Here is a 12,500-nt window from a genome sequence, read left to right as displayed (position 1 = left end):
CGAATCAGGATCCGATAGGCGAATTGGGAGCAAGACAGGCCTCAAGTTTTTCTTGTTGTCACGCTTTTTTTAAATTTTTTTTTAAAAGTAATTTGTAGAGGTGCTTTGGCAGAATCTGTCCGGCGCTGAACTTCTGATCCAGTGTCGGAATTATCCATGATGGCGTCGCTGAAGCTTAATTAACGAGTAGTACAAAAAGCGACGAAACCCACAATGTTGACTTGACTCAATATAAACAGGGATGCTGGAAGGCCGGATAGCCAATGCCATAGGCTTGACACTGACCGGTGGGCCCCTCCAGCACTCCACGCGAGCAGCCCTCAGTTTTCGCTTGGTTATTCATAGCTCGGTAGAAAACAGAGCATTGCAAATACCAATAATTATATGTAAGCCATTGCACAATAGTGCAGAAATTCAATTATCATCTTATGTCGTTGCACTTTCAGTTTTTTGTTGTTGTTTTTTTATTTTCCAATTTCCTCGCTCCACTCAACTGTGAATGGGTTCCTGACTTCGGTCGGTGACTTCACTTCACTTCACTTTCTCAAGGAGGCGTCACTGCGTTCGGACAAATCCATACACGCTACACCACATCTGTTGAGCAGATGCCCGACCAGCAGCATAACCCAACGCGCTTAGTCAGGCCTTGAGTGCATGCTTACATATTTGTGTACCTATGAAAGTGGATTTCATTTTACGTAATTTCGCCAGAGGACAACACTCTCGTTGCCATGGGTTCTTTTTCAGTGCGCCAAGTGCGTGCTGCACACGGGACCTCGGTTTATCGTCTCATCCGAAAGACTAGACGCTCAGTTTGATTTTCCAGTCAAACTTAGGAGAAAGGGCGAGAGCGGGATTCGAACCCACACCCTCACGGACTCTCTGTATTGGCAGCTGAGCGTCTTAACCATTCTGCCACCTTCCTCCAAGGTCGGTGAAAGGTTAATTAAATCAGCGGAAGGGGAGGACTGGGCCCCACCTTCCCACACCGAGCAATAGTCGCCGCAGTGCCCAGGTGGCTAGTCAAAGGCCATGAGATCTGTAACATTTAACAGTATTCGTTCATCTCGTCATCACATCTACTAATTCGCATTCGTAATATTGATGCGTTACTACTACCAACACTCGGCTTATATCACAGATTGACATAAGTTTACATTTGGGCCAACAGCAAAGTGAGAGCTGTATTATCAATGGTTTCTCCAGTCAATGGGAAACCATTTACAGCTTAGTCTTTTGTGAAGGACTATGACTCTCAAACTAGGAGGCAAAATTGCACTGGCTCTTAGTGCTGCAGCCTTGTGGGCTAGTTGGCCTTTGGGAACCATCCCAACGCCGACTATCCTAAAACCCTCTTGGCCGAGAGAGTGGGGATGTACTTGGGCAAGACACTCTCCACTATAATCAAATTCTAGCCCAAATAGTCGGAACAGCAGTTGCCTCCTCTGCTGTTCTGATGGTCATAGTCGGACACGGCTGACTATCATATATATATATAAACTACAACTACTGCTACTACTACTACTACTACTGCTGCTGCTGCTGCTACTGCTGCTGCTACTGCTACGCTTTAAGAAGACGAAGAAGAAGAAGAAGAAGAAAAAGAAGAAGAAGAAGAAGAAGAAGAAGAAGAAGAAGAAGAAGAAGAAGAAGAAGAAGAAGAAGAAGAAGAAGAAGAAGAAGAAGAAGAAGTGCTAGCAGTAGTATCAAGAGCAGCAGCACTAACAACAAGAACGACAGCAACTGTGCTGGGGTGTTCGTGTGAGAAAAAAAAAAAAAAATCTCTCGCACTCGTGAAGTCACTCGGTTTTTATTCTTTTATTTCCATCCCTCCTCATCCTCCCCCCCCCCCCCCCCCCCCCCCCCCCGCCCCCCTTACCTGTTGCATTCTGCTGTTCTTCTCCTCACTTTACGGTTAACCCCAATCCAACCCCTGCCCCTCCCCAACCCTCCGACCCCCCACCCTCCAGCGAATTCCACCGCCCACGCAGCCGCTGTAACGCAGGGAACTGAAAACGAGTGCCAGAGAAATATTTTTATGTGCTCTGTGTGGCTGGGGTTTATGTTTTCTCTTCTTTTTTTACACTCACTTTGAGTTTGAAATGAGGCAGACTGACTGGAAGTGTGTTCCAATGGAAGAGAAGGACGATACGGCAAAACGTAGATTGTTCGCTGTTCGACACATATACACGCGCGCGCGCACACACACACACACACACACACACACACATACAAACACACACACACACGCACGCATACACACACACACACGCACGCACGCACACGCACGCATACACATGTACACACACACACACACGAACGTACACGCACGCAAACACATGTACACACACACACACACACAAACACACACACATATACACATGTACACACACACACACACACACACACAGACATACACCCCTCTCTCTTTCTCCTACACACACCTCTTCTCCCCACACAAGAACAAACATGTCCGAAAAAACCCAAAACGTTAGGTTTCTTCGCACCCCCCCCCCACACACACACACACGAACGCACACGCACGCAAACACATGTACACACACACACACACACACACAAACACACACACATATACACATGTACACACACACACACACACACACTCACGCACACACACACACTCACACACACACGCACACACAAACACATTTGCCTGCCATTATCTTTTTAAAAAGTTTTCTCATTCCTTGTTTGTGTTTTTTCTCTGTTTTTTTTATTCTTGTTTCTCTCTTAGTCTCTTTTGTTTGTCTGTTTGTCCGTTATCCGTCTCTGTGTATCTGTTTCTCTGTGTCTGTTTTTGCGTGCCTGTGTATGACGAAAGTTAACTGTAGTCAGCTTTAATTAATACCGTGTGTGACATGCGTTATCTGCAGTCAGCTTTAAAGCAACACCATGTGTGACGTATGTTAACTGTAGTCAGCTTTAAGCAACACTATGTGTGACGTGTGTTAACTGTAGTCAGCTTTAAATCAGCAGCATGTGTGACGTGTGTTAACTGTAGTCAGGTTTAAAGCAACACCATGTGTTACGAATGTTTACTGTAGTCAGCTTTACAACAACACCGTGTGTGACGAATGTTAACTGTAGTCAGCTTTACAACAACACCATGTGTGACGTATGCTAATTGTAGTCAGCTTTACAGCAACACCTATGTGACGTGTGTTAACTGTAGTCAGGTTTAAAGCAACACCATGTTTGACGAATGTTAACTGTAGTCACCTTTAAAGCAACACCATGAGTGTCTTATGTTAACTGTAGTCAGCGTTATAGCAACACCATGAGTGACGTGTGTTAACTGTAGTCAGCTTTAAAGCAACACCATATGTGACGTGTGTTAACTGTAGTCAACTTTACAACAACACCATGTGTTACGTTTGTTATTTGTAGTTAACTTTACAGCAACACCGTGTGTGACGAATGTTAACTGTAGTCAGCTATATAGCAACACCATGTGTGATTTGTGTTAACTGTAGTCAGCTTTAAAGCGACACCACGTGTGACGTGTATAAACTGTAGTCAGCTTTACAACAACACCGTGTGTGACGTGTGTTAACTGTAGTCAGGTTTAATGCACCACCATGTGTGACGTGTGTTAACTGTAGTCAGCTTTTCAACAACACCGTGTGTGACGTGTGTTCACTGTAGTCAGCTTTACAACAACACCATGTGTGACGTGTGTTAACTGTAGTCAGCTTTACAACAACACCGTGTGTGACCTGTGTTAACTGTAGTCAGCTTTACAACAACACCGTGTGTGACGTGTGCTAACTGCAGTCAGCTTTAAAGCAACACCATGTGTGACGTATGTTAACTGTAGTCAGCTTTACAGCAACACCATGTGTGACGTATGTTAACTGTAGTCAGCTTTAAGCAACACCATGTGTGACGTGTGTTATCTGCAGTCAGCTTTAAATCAGCACCATGTGTGACGTGTGTTAACTGTAGTCAGCTTTAAAGCAACACCATGTGTGACGTGTGTTAACTGCAGTCAGCTTTAAAGCAACACTATGCGTGACGTATGTTAACTGTAGTCAGCTTTAAATCAGCAGCATGTGTGACGTGTGTTAACTGTAGTCAGCTTTAAATCAGCACCATGTGTGACGTGTGTTAACTGTAGTCAGCTTTAAATCAGCAGCATGTGTGAGGTGTGTTAACTGCAGTCAGCTTTACAACAACACTATGTGTGACGTGTGTTAACTGTAGTCAGCTTTAATTCAACACCATGTGTGACGTGTGTTAACTGTAGTCAGCTTTAAATCAGCAGCATGTGTGACGTGTGTTAACTGTAGTCAGCTTTACAACAACACTATGTGTGACGTGTGTTAACTGTAGTCTGCTTTAAATCAGCAGCATGTGTGACGTATGCTTACTGTAGTTAGCTTTAAAGCAACATCATGTGTGACGTGTGTTAACTGTAGTCAGCTTTAAAGCAACACTATGCGTGACGTGTGTTAACTGCAGTCAGCTTTAAAGCAACACTATGTGTGACGTATGTTAACTGTAGTCAGCTTTAAAGCAACACCATGTGTGACGTGTGTTAACTGCAGTCAGCTTTAAAGCAACACTATGCGTGACGTATGTTAACTGTAGTCAGCTTTAAATCAGCAGCATGTGTGACGTGTGTTAACTGCAGTCAGCTTTAAAGCAACACCATGTGTGACGTGTGTTAACTGCAGTCAGCTTTAAAGCAACACCATGTGTGACGTATGTTAACTGTAGTCAGCTTTAAATCAGCAGCATGTGTGAGGTGTGTTAACTGCAGTCAGCTTTAAAGCAATACCATGCGTGACGTGTGGTAACTGTAGTCAGCTTTAAAGCAACACCATGTGTGACGTGTGTTAACTGTAGTCAGCTTTAAATCAGCAGCATGTGTGACGTGTGTTAACTGTAGTCAGCTTTAAATCAGCAGCATGTGTGACGTGTGTTAACTGCAGTCAGCTTTAAAGCAACACCACGTGTGACGTGTATTAACTGTAGTCAGCTTTACAACACCACCGTGTGTGACGTATGCTAATTGTAGTCAGCTTTACAGCAACACCTATGTGACGTGTGTTAACTGTAGTCAGGTTTAAAGCAACACCATGTGTGACGTGTGTTAACTGTAGTCAGCTATACAGCAACACCATGTGTGACGAATGTTAACTGTAGTCAGCTATACAGCAACACCATGTGTGACGAATGTTAACTGTAGTCAGCTATACAGCAACACCATGTGTGACGAATGTTAACTGTAGTCAGCTATACAGCAACATCATGTGTGACGAATGTTAACTGTAGTCAGCTTTACAGCAACACCATGTGTGACGTGTGTTAACTGATCGGCCTGACATCAAGCAGGTGGAAAGTCATGCGTGCGAATGTGAGTTTATGTTCGTTTGTTCACAGAGACTGGTATTGCTGCGATGGTTGAATCTTCACTCAGACAAAGATGTGAAACATCCACTTGGTTTTCGGAGGCTGAATATTGGAAAAACGTACCACTGTGTGTCTGTCGTTCTCTGTCTCAATCCGTCATTCTCATACTTGCTCTCGCTATTTAAGTATTATGTACATAATATATGTTTCTCTGTCTCTTATCTGTTTATTTGTCCACCTCCCTCCTCAATCGTTTGCACTCCCCCCCCTTCCAACCCTTCACCCCAGCCCCCTCTACCGACAACCCTCATTTTCTATCCTATGTCTCATCCGTTTCAAGTGGAGTGATGGCTCAGAGAAAAAAGATGGTAAAAGAACCCACGGCAACAAAATGGTTGTCCCTGGCAAAATTCTGTAAGAAAAATCCACTTCGGTAGGAAAAAACAAATAACTTACTGCACGCAGGGAAAAAAACAAAAAAGATGGGGTGGCGCTGTAGTGTAGCGACGCGCTCTCCCTGGGGAGAGCAGCCCGAATTTCACACAAAGAAATCTGTTGTGACAAAAAGAAGAAAGAAAAAGAGAAATCCTTGTGCAGTGAATACACCGAGAGAATCAGGGAAACTAATGTAATGGAGACAGACAGACAGAGAAGCAGAGAGAGACATACATACATACAGACAGACAGACAGACAGAGACAGGCAGACAGAGACAGAGACAGACAGAGACAGAGACAAAGAGACAGAGGTAGTAAGAGAGAGAGAGAGAGAGAGAGAGAGATGGTTTAATGTTCTTCGGCCATAGACATACATACGCGTCGGGGTAGGGGGCGAGGGATAGGGAAAGAGGGAGTGGGTAAAAGAGACAGAGAGAAAGAGAGAGAGGGAGAGAGAGTGGAGAGGAAGAGAGATAAAGAGAGGGGGGGGGGGGACTCGAGATAAAGAGAAAGAGAAAAGGACGGAAGCACGGAAGAAAGAAAGAACTAAATAATGAAAGGAAAAAAAAGACAGGAAGCAAGATTTATGCACACGACAAAGTACAAAACAAAAGCGAGCGAGCGAGCGAGAGAAATTATATATATATATACAGAAGACTGAACAATGAAATGTTTAATGTCATTAGCTGCAGAGCTCTAGTGACATAGTAGGTACTGGTGCAAAACAGATAAAACGGAACAGACAGGAAAAGAAACAGAATTGACGAAGGTAAGGGATAAGCGACACTTTGGTTCTTTGTTATTAACTTAAAAAGTCCATGCAGCAGAGGGGTACTGTGCCTTTTTTCCCCAGTTGTTCAGCTCCAAGGTTTGGAAAGTACACAGGAAACAAAATACACATAATCCATATAATGATTATTTCAGCATGTGACATCGACACACATCATATCAATAAGAGAGACAAAGACAAAGACGAAGACAAAATCTTTATTATCGAGGGTAATAGATAAGCACGTAACATGCTTTTTTTTACATCCAGCCCTCGCCCTAAAGAGGGAATAAAGCTAAAAAAAGCGAAAATGAGCACAAAATCAAAACACAATCTAACTACACCAGAGAGAGACAGAGACAGAGAGAGAGAGAGAGAGAGAGAGAGAGAGAGAGAGATTATATCTTTATTACCAAGTGCATGGGGTCCACAAGGAATATTTAGTGAGGGGGAGGATAGTACATAACAAGGTACGAACATAAATCGAAAATCATACACAAATACAAGATGCAGAGAGAGAGAGAGAGAGAGAGAGAGAGAGAGAGAGAGAGAGAGAGAGAGAGAGAAACTCGAGCTCAAAACAGTTTTTTTATTCAAGGATTAAGATTTTGGGCATGGCCCATTCTTCCAACCTGTCCTTGCTAATCTACATCAGTTACAATAGCACATATATATTAATGAAAAAGGGAGGAAGAGAGAATTACAAGGAATGAAAAACAAAAAGAAAAAAAGAGTCCTGCGGAAGGAATATGATAAAGAACACACACACACACACACACACACACAGATTGACAGAAGGATGAGGGGGAGAGACAGAGACAGACACACACACACACACACACACACACACACAGAGTGAGAGAGAGAGAGAGAGAGAGAGAGAGAGGGAGGGAGGGAGGGAGGGAGGGAGGGAGAGAGAGAGAGAGAGAGAGAGAGAGAGAGAGAGAGAGAGAGAGAGAGAGAGAGAGAGAGAGAGAGAGAGAAGCTCTAGCAAAGGATAGAAAACGAAAGAGAACAAGCAGAAATAAATAAAAAAGAGAAGTGGAGGAACCAAGATAAAAGAAAATAAGGGCAGCACGGACGCAAGACTAAACAAAAGAATAAAAGATAATAAGTGGAAAAAGACAGAAAGCAGGATTTATGCACAGGACAAAGGACAAAAACAGAAGCAAAACAAAAAGCAAGAGAGAAAGGGAGGAGGAGAGAGAGAGGGGGGAGAGAGGGAGAGAGAGGGGGGGGAGAGAGAGAGGGACAGGGAGAGGGACAGAGAGAGAGAGGGCGAGAGAGAGGGAGAGATAGAGAGAGGGGGAGAGAGAGAGGGGAGAGAGAGAGGGGGAGAGAGACGGGAGAGAGAGGGGGAGAGAGAGAGGGGAGGGGAGAGAGAGGGCGAGAGAGAGGGAGAGAGAGGGGGGTAGAGAGAGAGGGGGCGAGAGAGAGGGAGAGAGAGAGGGAGAGATAGAGGGAGGGGAGAGAGAGAGAGGGAGAGAGAGAGGGAGAGAGAGAGAGAGTGAGAGGGAGAGAGGGAGAGGGGGGAAGAGGGATGAGAGAAGGAGAGATTGAATATATCAACTGCACTAAAACAGGATTATGTGAGTATAAAAGTCTCTAGCATAAAACACGTGCTGAGTGCAGAAATGTTTGCGGAAATGGTGCGTTTTCAGATATGACTTGAAGGTCTGGAGATCAGGGGCATTTCTGAGGGACGATGGCAAAGAATTCTGGATTTGAGGTACTTGAGCCCTAAAAGACCTTTTCCCTGCACATTTTGAATTAGTTCTTGGGACTTTAAGTAACAGTTCAGAACTGGATCTTAGCGTTCTGCATGGTTCGTACGTTTCCAGCACAGAGGAGAGATACGGGGGAAGAGATTCATCAAAATGTCGGAAGGCAAGTGTCGCTAGTTTATAGTGAATGCGGGACTCTGTAGGAAGCCAGTGTAACTGATGCAAAAGAGGTTTAACATGATCAGATTTCTTTTTTGCTAGGACAAGTCGTGCAGCATTGTTCTGTACTTTCTGTAGTCGAATAAGAGAGGAAGATGGTAAACCTGCTATGGTGGAACTGCAGTTATCTAGTCAGGACAGGACAAAAGAGGAAACCAACTAAGCCATATTTTTCTCCGTTAAGTATGGTCTGACAGAGGCTAGTCTGCGAAGATGAAAATTGCATGAGCGACACAGGGATGAAATGTGATCAGCCATGGTCAAGGTCTGATCAATATGTACACCAAGGTATTTAGCTGACGTTTGAAATGTAACTGTAGAAGTGCCGATAGGTAACTGTAGAAGTGCCGAGAGAGAGGGGGAGAGAGAAAGGGAGAGAGAGGGAGAGAGAGAGGGGGAGAGAGAGATAGAGATGGAGAGAGAGCGGGGGAGAGAGAGAGGGGGGAGGGAGGGAGAGAGAGGGGGAGAGGCAGAGAGAGAGGGAGACAGGGGAGAGGGGGAGAGAGAGGGGTAGAGAGAGAGAGAAAGGGGGAGTAGGAGAGAGAAAGGAGGGAGAGAGAGAGGGGAGAGAGGGAGAGAGAGGGGAGAGAGAGAGGGAGGGAGACAGGGAGAGAGAGGGGGAGACAGGGAGAGAGAGAGGGGAGAGAGAGAGGGAGAGAGAGAGGGGGGAGAGAGGAGAAAGAGAGACGGGGAGAGAGGGGGAGAGAGAGAGACGGGGAGAGAGAGAGAGAGAGAAGCGGAGAGAGAGAGAGAGAGGAGGGAGAGAGAAAGAAAGAGAGATCGAAGGAAGCATAGAAAAGAAAGCAAATAAACGGAGACAAAGAAAGATGGGAGGAAAAACAAAAAAACAAAACAAAAAAAAGAAGAAAGAAAGAAAAAGAAAGAAAAAAAGGACGGAAGCACGGACTGAAGAAAGAACTAAAGAATAAAAGACAGTAAGAAAGAAAGACAGAAAGCAAAATTTATGCACAGGACAAAGAAGAGAACAAAAGCAAATAAAATATGAGATACACACACACACACACACACACACACACACACACACACACACACACACACACACACACACACACATAGGGAGAGAGAGATGATGACGATGACGATGACGATGATGATGATGATGATGATGACGATGAAGACGAAACAGGAAGGATAGAGCGAGAAAAAAAAAACAAACCAAAAAACCATGTTAGAATTTCACCATCAGTCACGCATGTGAGTACAACAACAACAACAACAATATCAATGATAATAATATCAATGACAATAATGATAATGTCATTGATATTGCGCCTAATCAAACATCTCAGTTCTAAGTGCTTTACAATTCAGTAGTTCCAATAAGAATACAGTTGTAAGTTCAATTGTGGCAGGTCCACTTCCTTTGCGTTAGCTGTGCTTGACTATGAATGTATACATATGTATGTGTACATAACTACATGCATATATATGAATGTGTATTGTGTGCGCGTGCGTTTATGTAAGTTTGTGCCTGCCTATGTGTGCGTATGTGTTAGGGTAGCTGTTAGATACACATGTATTGTTAAAATGTATGTACGCAGTGTGTGCGTGTGTATGTGTGTGTGTGTGTGTGTGTGTGTGTGTGTGTGTGTGTGTGTGTGTGTGTGTGTAGTCATATTTTGGTGTGTGTATGTAACATAGATGTAATGTTTTATGTTAACAAAGCGTTTTTGTAAAGCACCTAGAGCAGATTTCTGGATAGTGTGCTATATAAGTATCCATTATTATTATTATTATTATTATTATTATTATTACAAAACATACAGGTCAGTCCAACTAATTTAGAAACCATTACACTATTCTAGGGTGAATGTTGTGTGTGGTGAGGGGGTGCAGAGGGGAGGGGTGGGGGGGCGTTCTTGGTTTTTTTCCTTCTTGCCTTTTTTGTGGTCAGTGAAGAAAGACACACGAGGAGCACTTGAAATAAGAAAAGAAAAGTTTCAGTTTCAGTTTCAGTAGCTCAAGGAGGCGTCACTGCGTTCGGACAAATCCATATACGCTACACCACATCTGCCAAGCAGATGCCTGACCAGCAGCGTAACCCAACGCGCTTAGTCAGGCCTTGAGAAAAAAGAAAAAAAGAATAAATAATAGATAAGCTTACATAAATAAATAAATAAATAAATAAATAATAATTATGATATAAAAAAGGTAGTAGTAATGATAATAATAAAATAATAATAATAACAATAAATAAATAAATAAATAAATAAATAAAAATAAATAAATAAATAAGAAAAGAAAAACAAAGTGATACAACGTGTTCCGTGATCTTGCAGGCAACTATGGCCAGAGAGTAGAGAAAGGGGGAAAATGCAAACTTTGACAAGAAAATGCATCAAAAGTATATACAATGTACAATGCAAACGACACACTATGCGTGTGTACACACAAATATATGTATGTATATATGTATGTATGTATGTATCTGTCTGTCTATCTCTCTGCCTCTGTCTTTGTCTGTGTCTCTCTCTCTATTATTCTCCTCATTCATCTTTCGCTCTCTCTCTCTCTGTCTCCCTGTCTCTGTCTCATACGGGCTCCTCTCTCTCCTCTCTCTCTCTCTCCAGAGGCTAAAAGCCAGTTACGGACTGTAAACTCCTGAGGATGTTGCACAGCTTGTCTTAACTCGTTTTCCGGCTGTTGCTTGTGTTTTAATTTACCGACGTGTGTGTGTGTGTGTGTGTGTGTGTGTGTGTGTGTGTGTGTGTGTGTGTGTGTGTGTGTGTGTGTGTGTGTGTGTGTGTGTGCGCGCGCGCGCGCACGCGCCTGTGCTAACACTGCTATGCCATAAAGTTACCTCTGTGGACGTAACAGAACTCTGACTGAAATGACGACAACAGCTGCTTCTAATCCTTCGTAGAAACGGCAGGGGAAAGGTTGACTCTGTGGAGGTGTGGTTCAATGTTAACGCGTCCGCCTAGAAAGTGAAAGAAGCTAAGAGCAGAGGTTCGAATCCCACCACTCGCTAGAATTTTATCCTCCATTATTAGACCTTGAGTGGGGGTGCCTACCTGGGTAGAACCATCTAAGAACTGCCTTTGGGCGATCATCACGCGTTTCCTGTGACATTCAGCTTGGCTGCAGTCACGAGCACACTACGCACATCTACATTAGAGTGGTCTGTTCTTCAGAATTTGTTCAGGGATAAACGTATTCTTGTCGTGGGTTCGTTTTTTTGTTTTTTGTTGTTGTTTTTTCGTGCGATGAGCTCTTCTTCTTCTTCTTCTTCTTAGGTGGAATGTTCTTCAGAGTTTGATAGGGTCAAAACCTATTGTTGCCGTGGGTTCTTTCTCGTGCGGTAAGTTCTTCTTCTTCGTGTTCTTCTAGTTCTTGTTCTGGTTCTGGATCTGGTTTTTGTTCTTTTGCCCAGCAGATGTGGTGTAGGATATATGGATTTGTCCGAACGCAGTGACGCCTCCTTGAGAAACTGAAACTTTTTCTTCTCTTTCTTCTTCTTCTTCTTCTTCTTCTTCTTCTTCTTCTTCATCTTCTTCGCCTTCAGCTTTGTTCGTCAAGAGAGAGCAGACATTACGAATGAATTTTTGATGTGCTCAGGGCGAGCTACAGTGTTGTGAAAGCGTATTAGTGTTCTAAAGAAAAGGGGATATGTGGGGGGGACGGGCGGCAGTGCAGGAGAGGGTGAAGAAGAGGGACGAGGAAGGAAGAAGGGCAAGAGGAGGAGGAAGAAGGGTGGGAGAAGGAAGAAGAGGAGGAAGAAAGGTGGGAGAAGGAAGAAGAGGAGGAAGAAGGGTGAGAGAAGGAAGAAGAGGAGGAAGAAGGGTGAGAGAAGGAAGAAGAGGAGGAAGAAGGGTGGGAGAAGGAAGAAGAGGAGGAAGAAGGGTGAGAGAAGGAAGAAGAGGAGGAAGAAGGGTGGGAGAAGGAAGAAGAAGATAAAGAAGGGTGAGAGAAGGAAGAAGAGGAGGAAGAAGGGTGAGAGAAGGAAGAAGAGGAG

At 43.8% G+C, this 12,500-nt stretch overlaps 1 protein-coding gene across 2 annotated transcripts in view; it reads left to right on the top strand.

Moving 5' to 3' along the window:
• The window catches only part of LOC143292101 (uncharacterized), a 105,278-nt gene that overhangs the window by 33,370 nt on the left and 59,408 nt on the right, over window positions 1-12,500 (top strand). The gene's annotated exons all lie outside the window — the stretch shown is intronic.

The sequence above is a fragment of the Babylonia areolata genome, chromosome 18 (genome assembly GCF_041734735.1).
Source record: "Babylonia areolata isolate BAREFJ2019XMU chromosome 18, ASM4173473v1, whole genome shotgun sequence".
Lineage (NCBI taxonomy): Eukaryota > Metazoa > Mollusca > Gastropoda > Neogastropoda > Buccinidae > Babylonia > Babylonia areolata.
The sequence above is the reverse complement of the archived record's forward strand: the minus strand, read 5'-3'. Positions and strand labels throughout refer to the sequence as shown.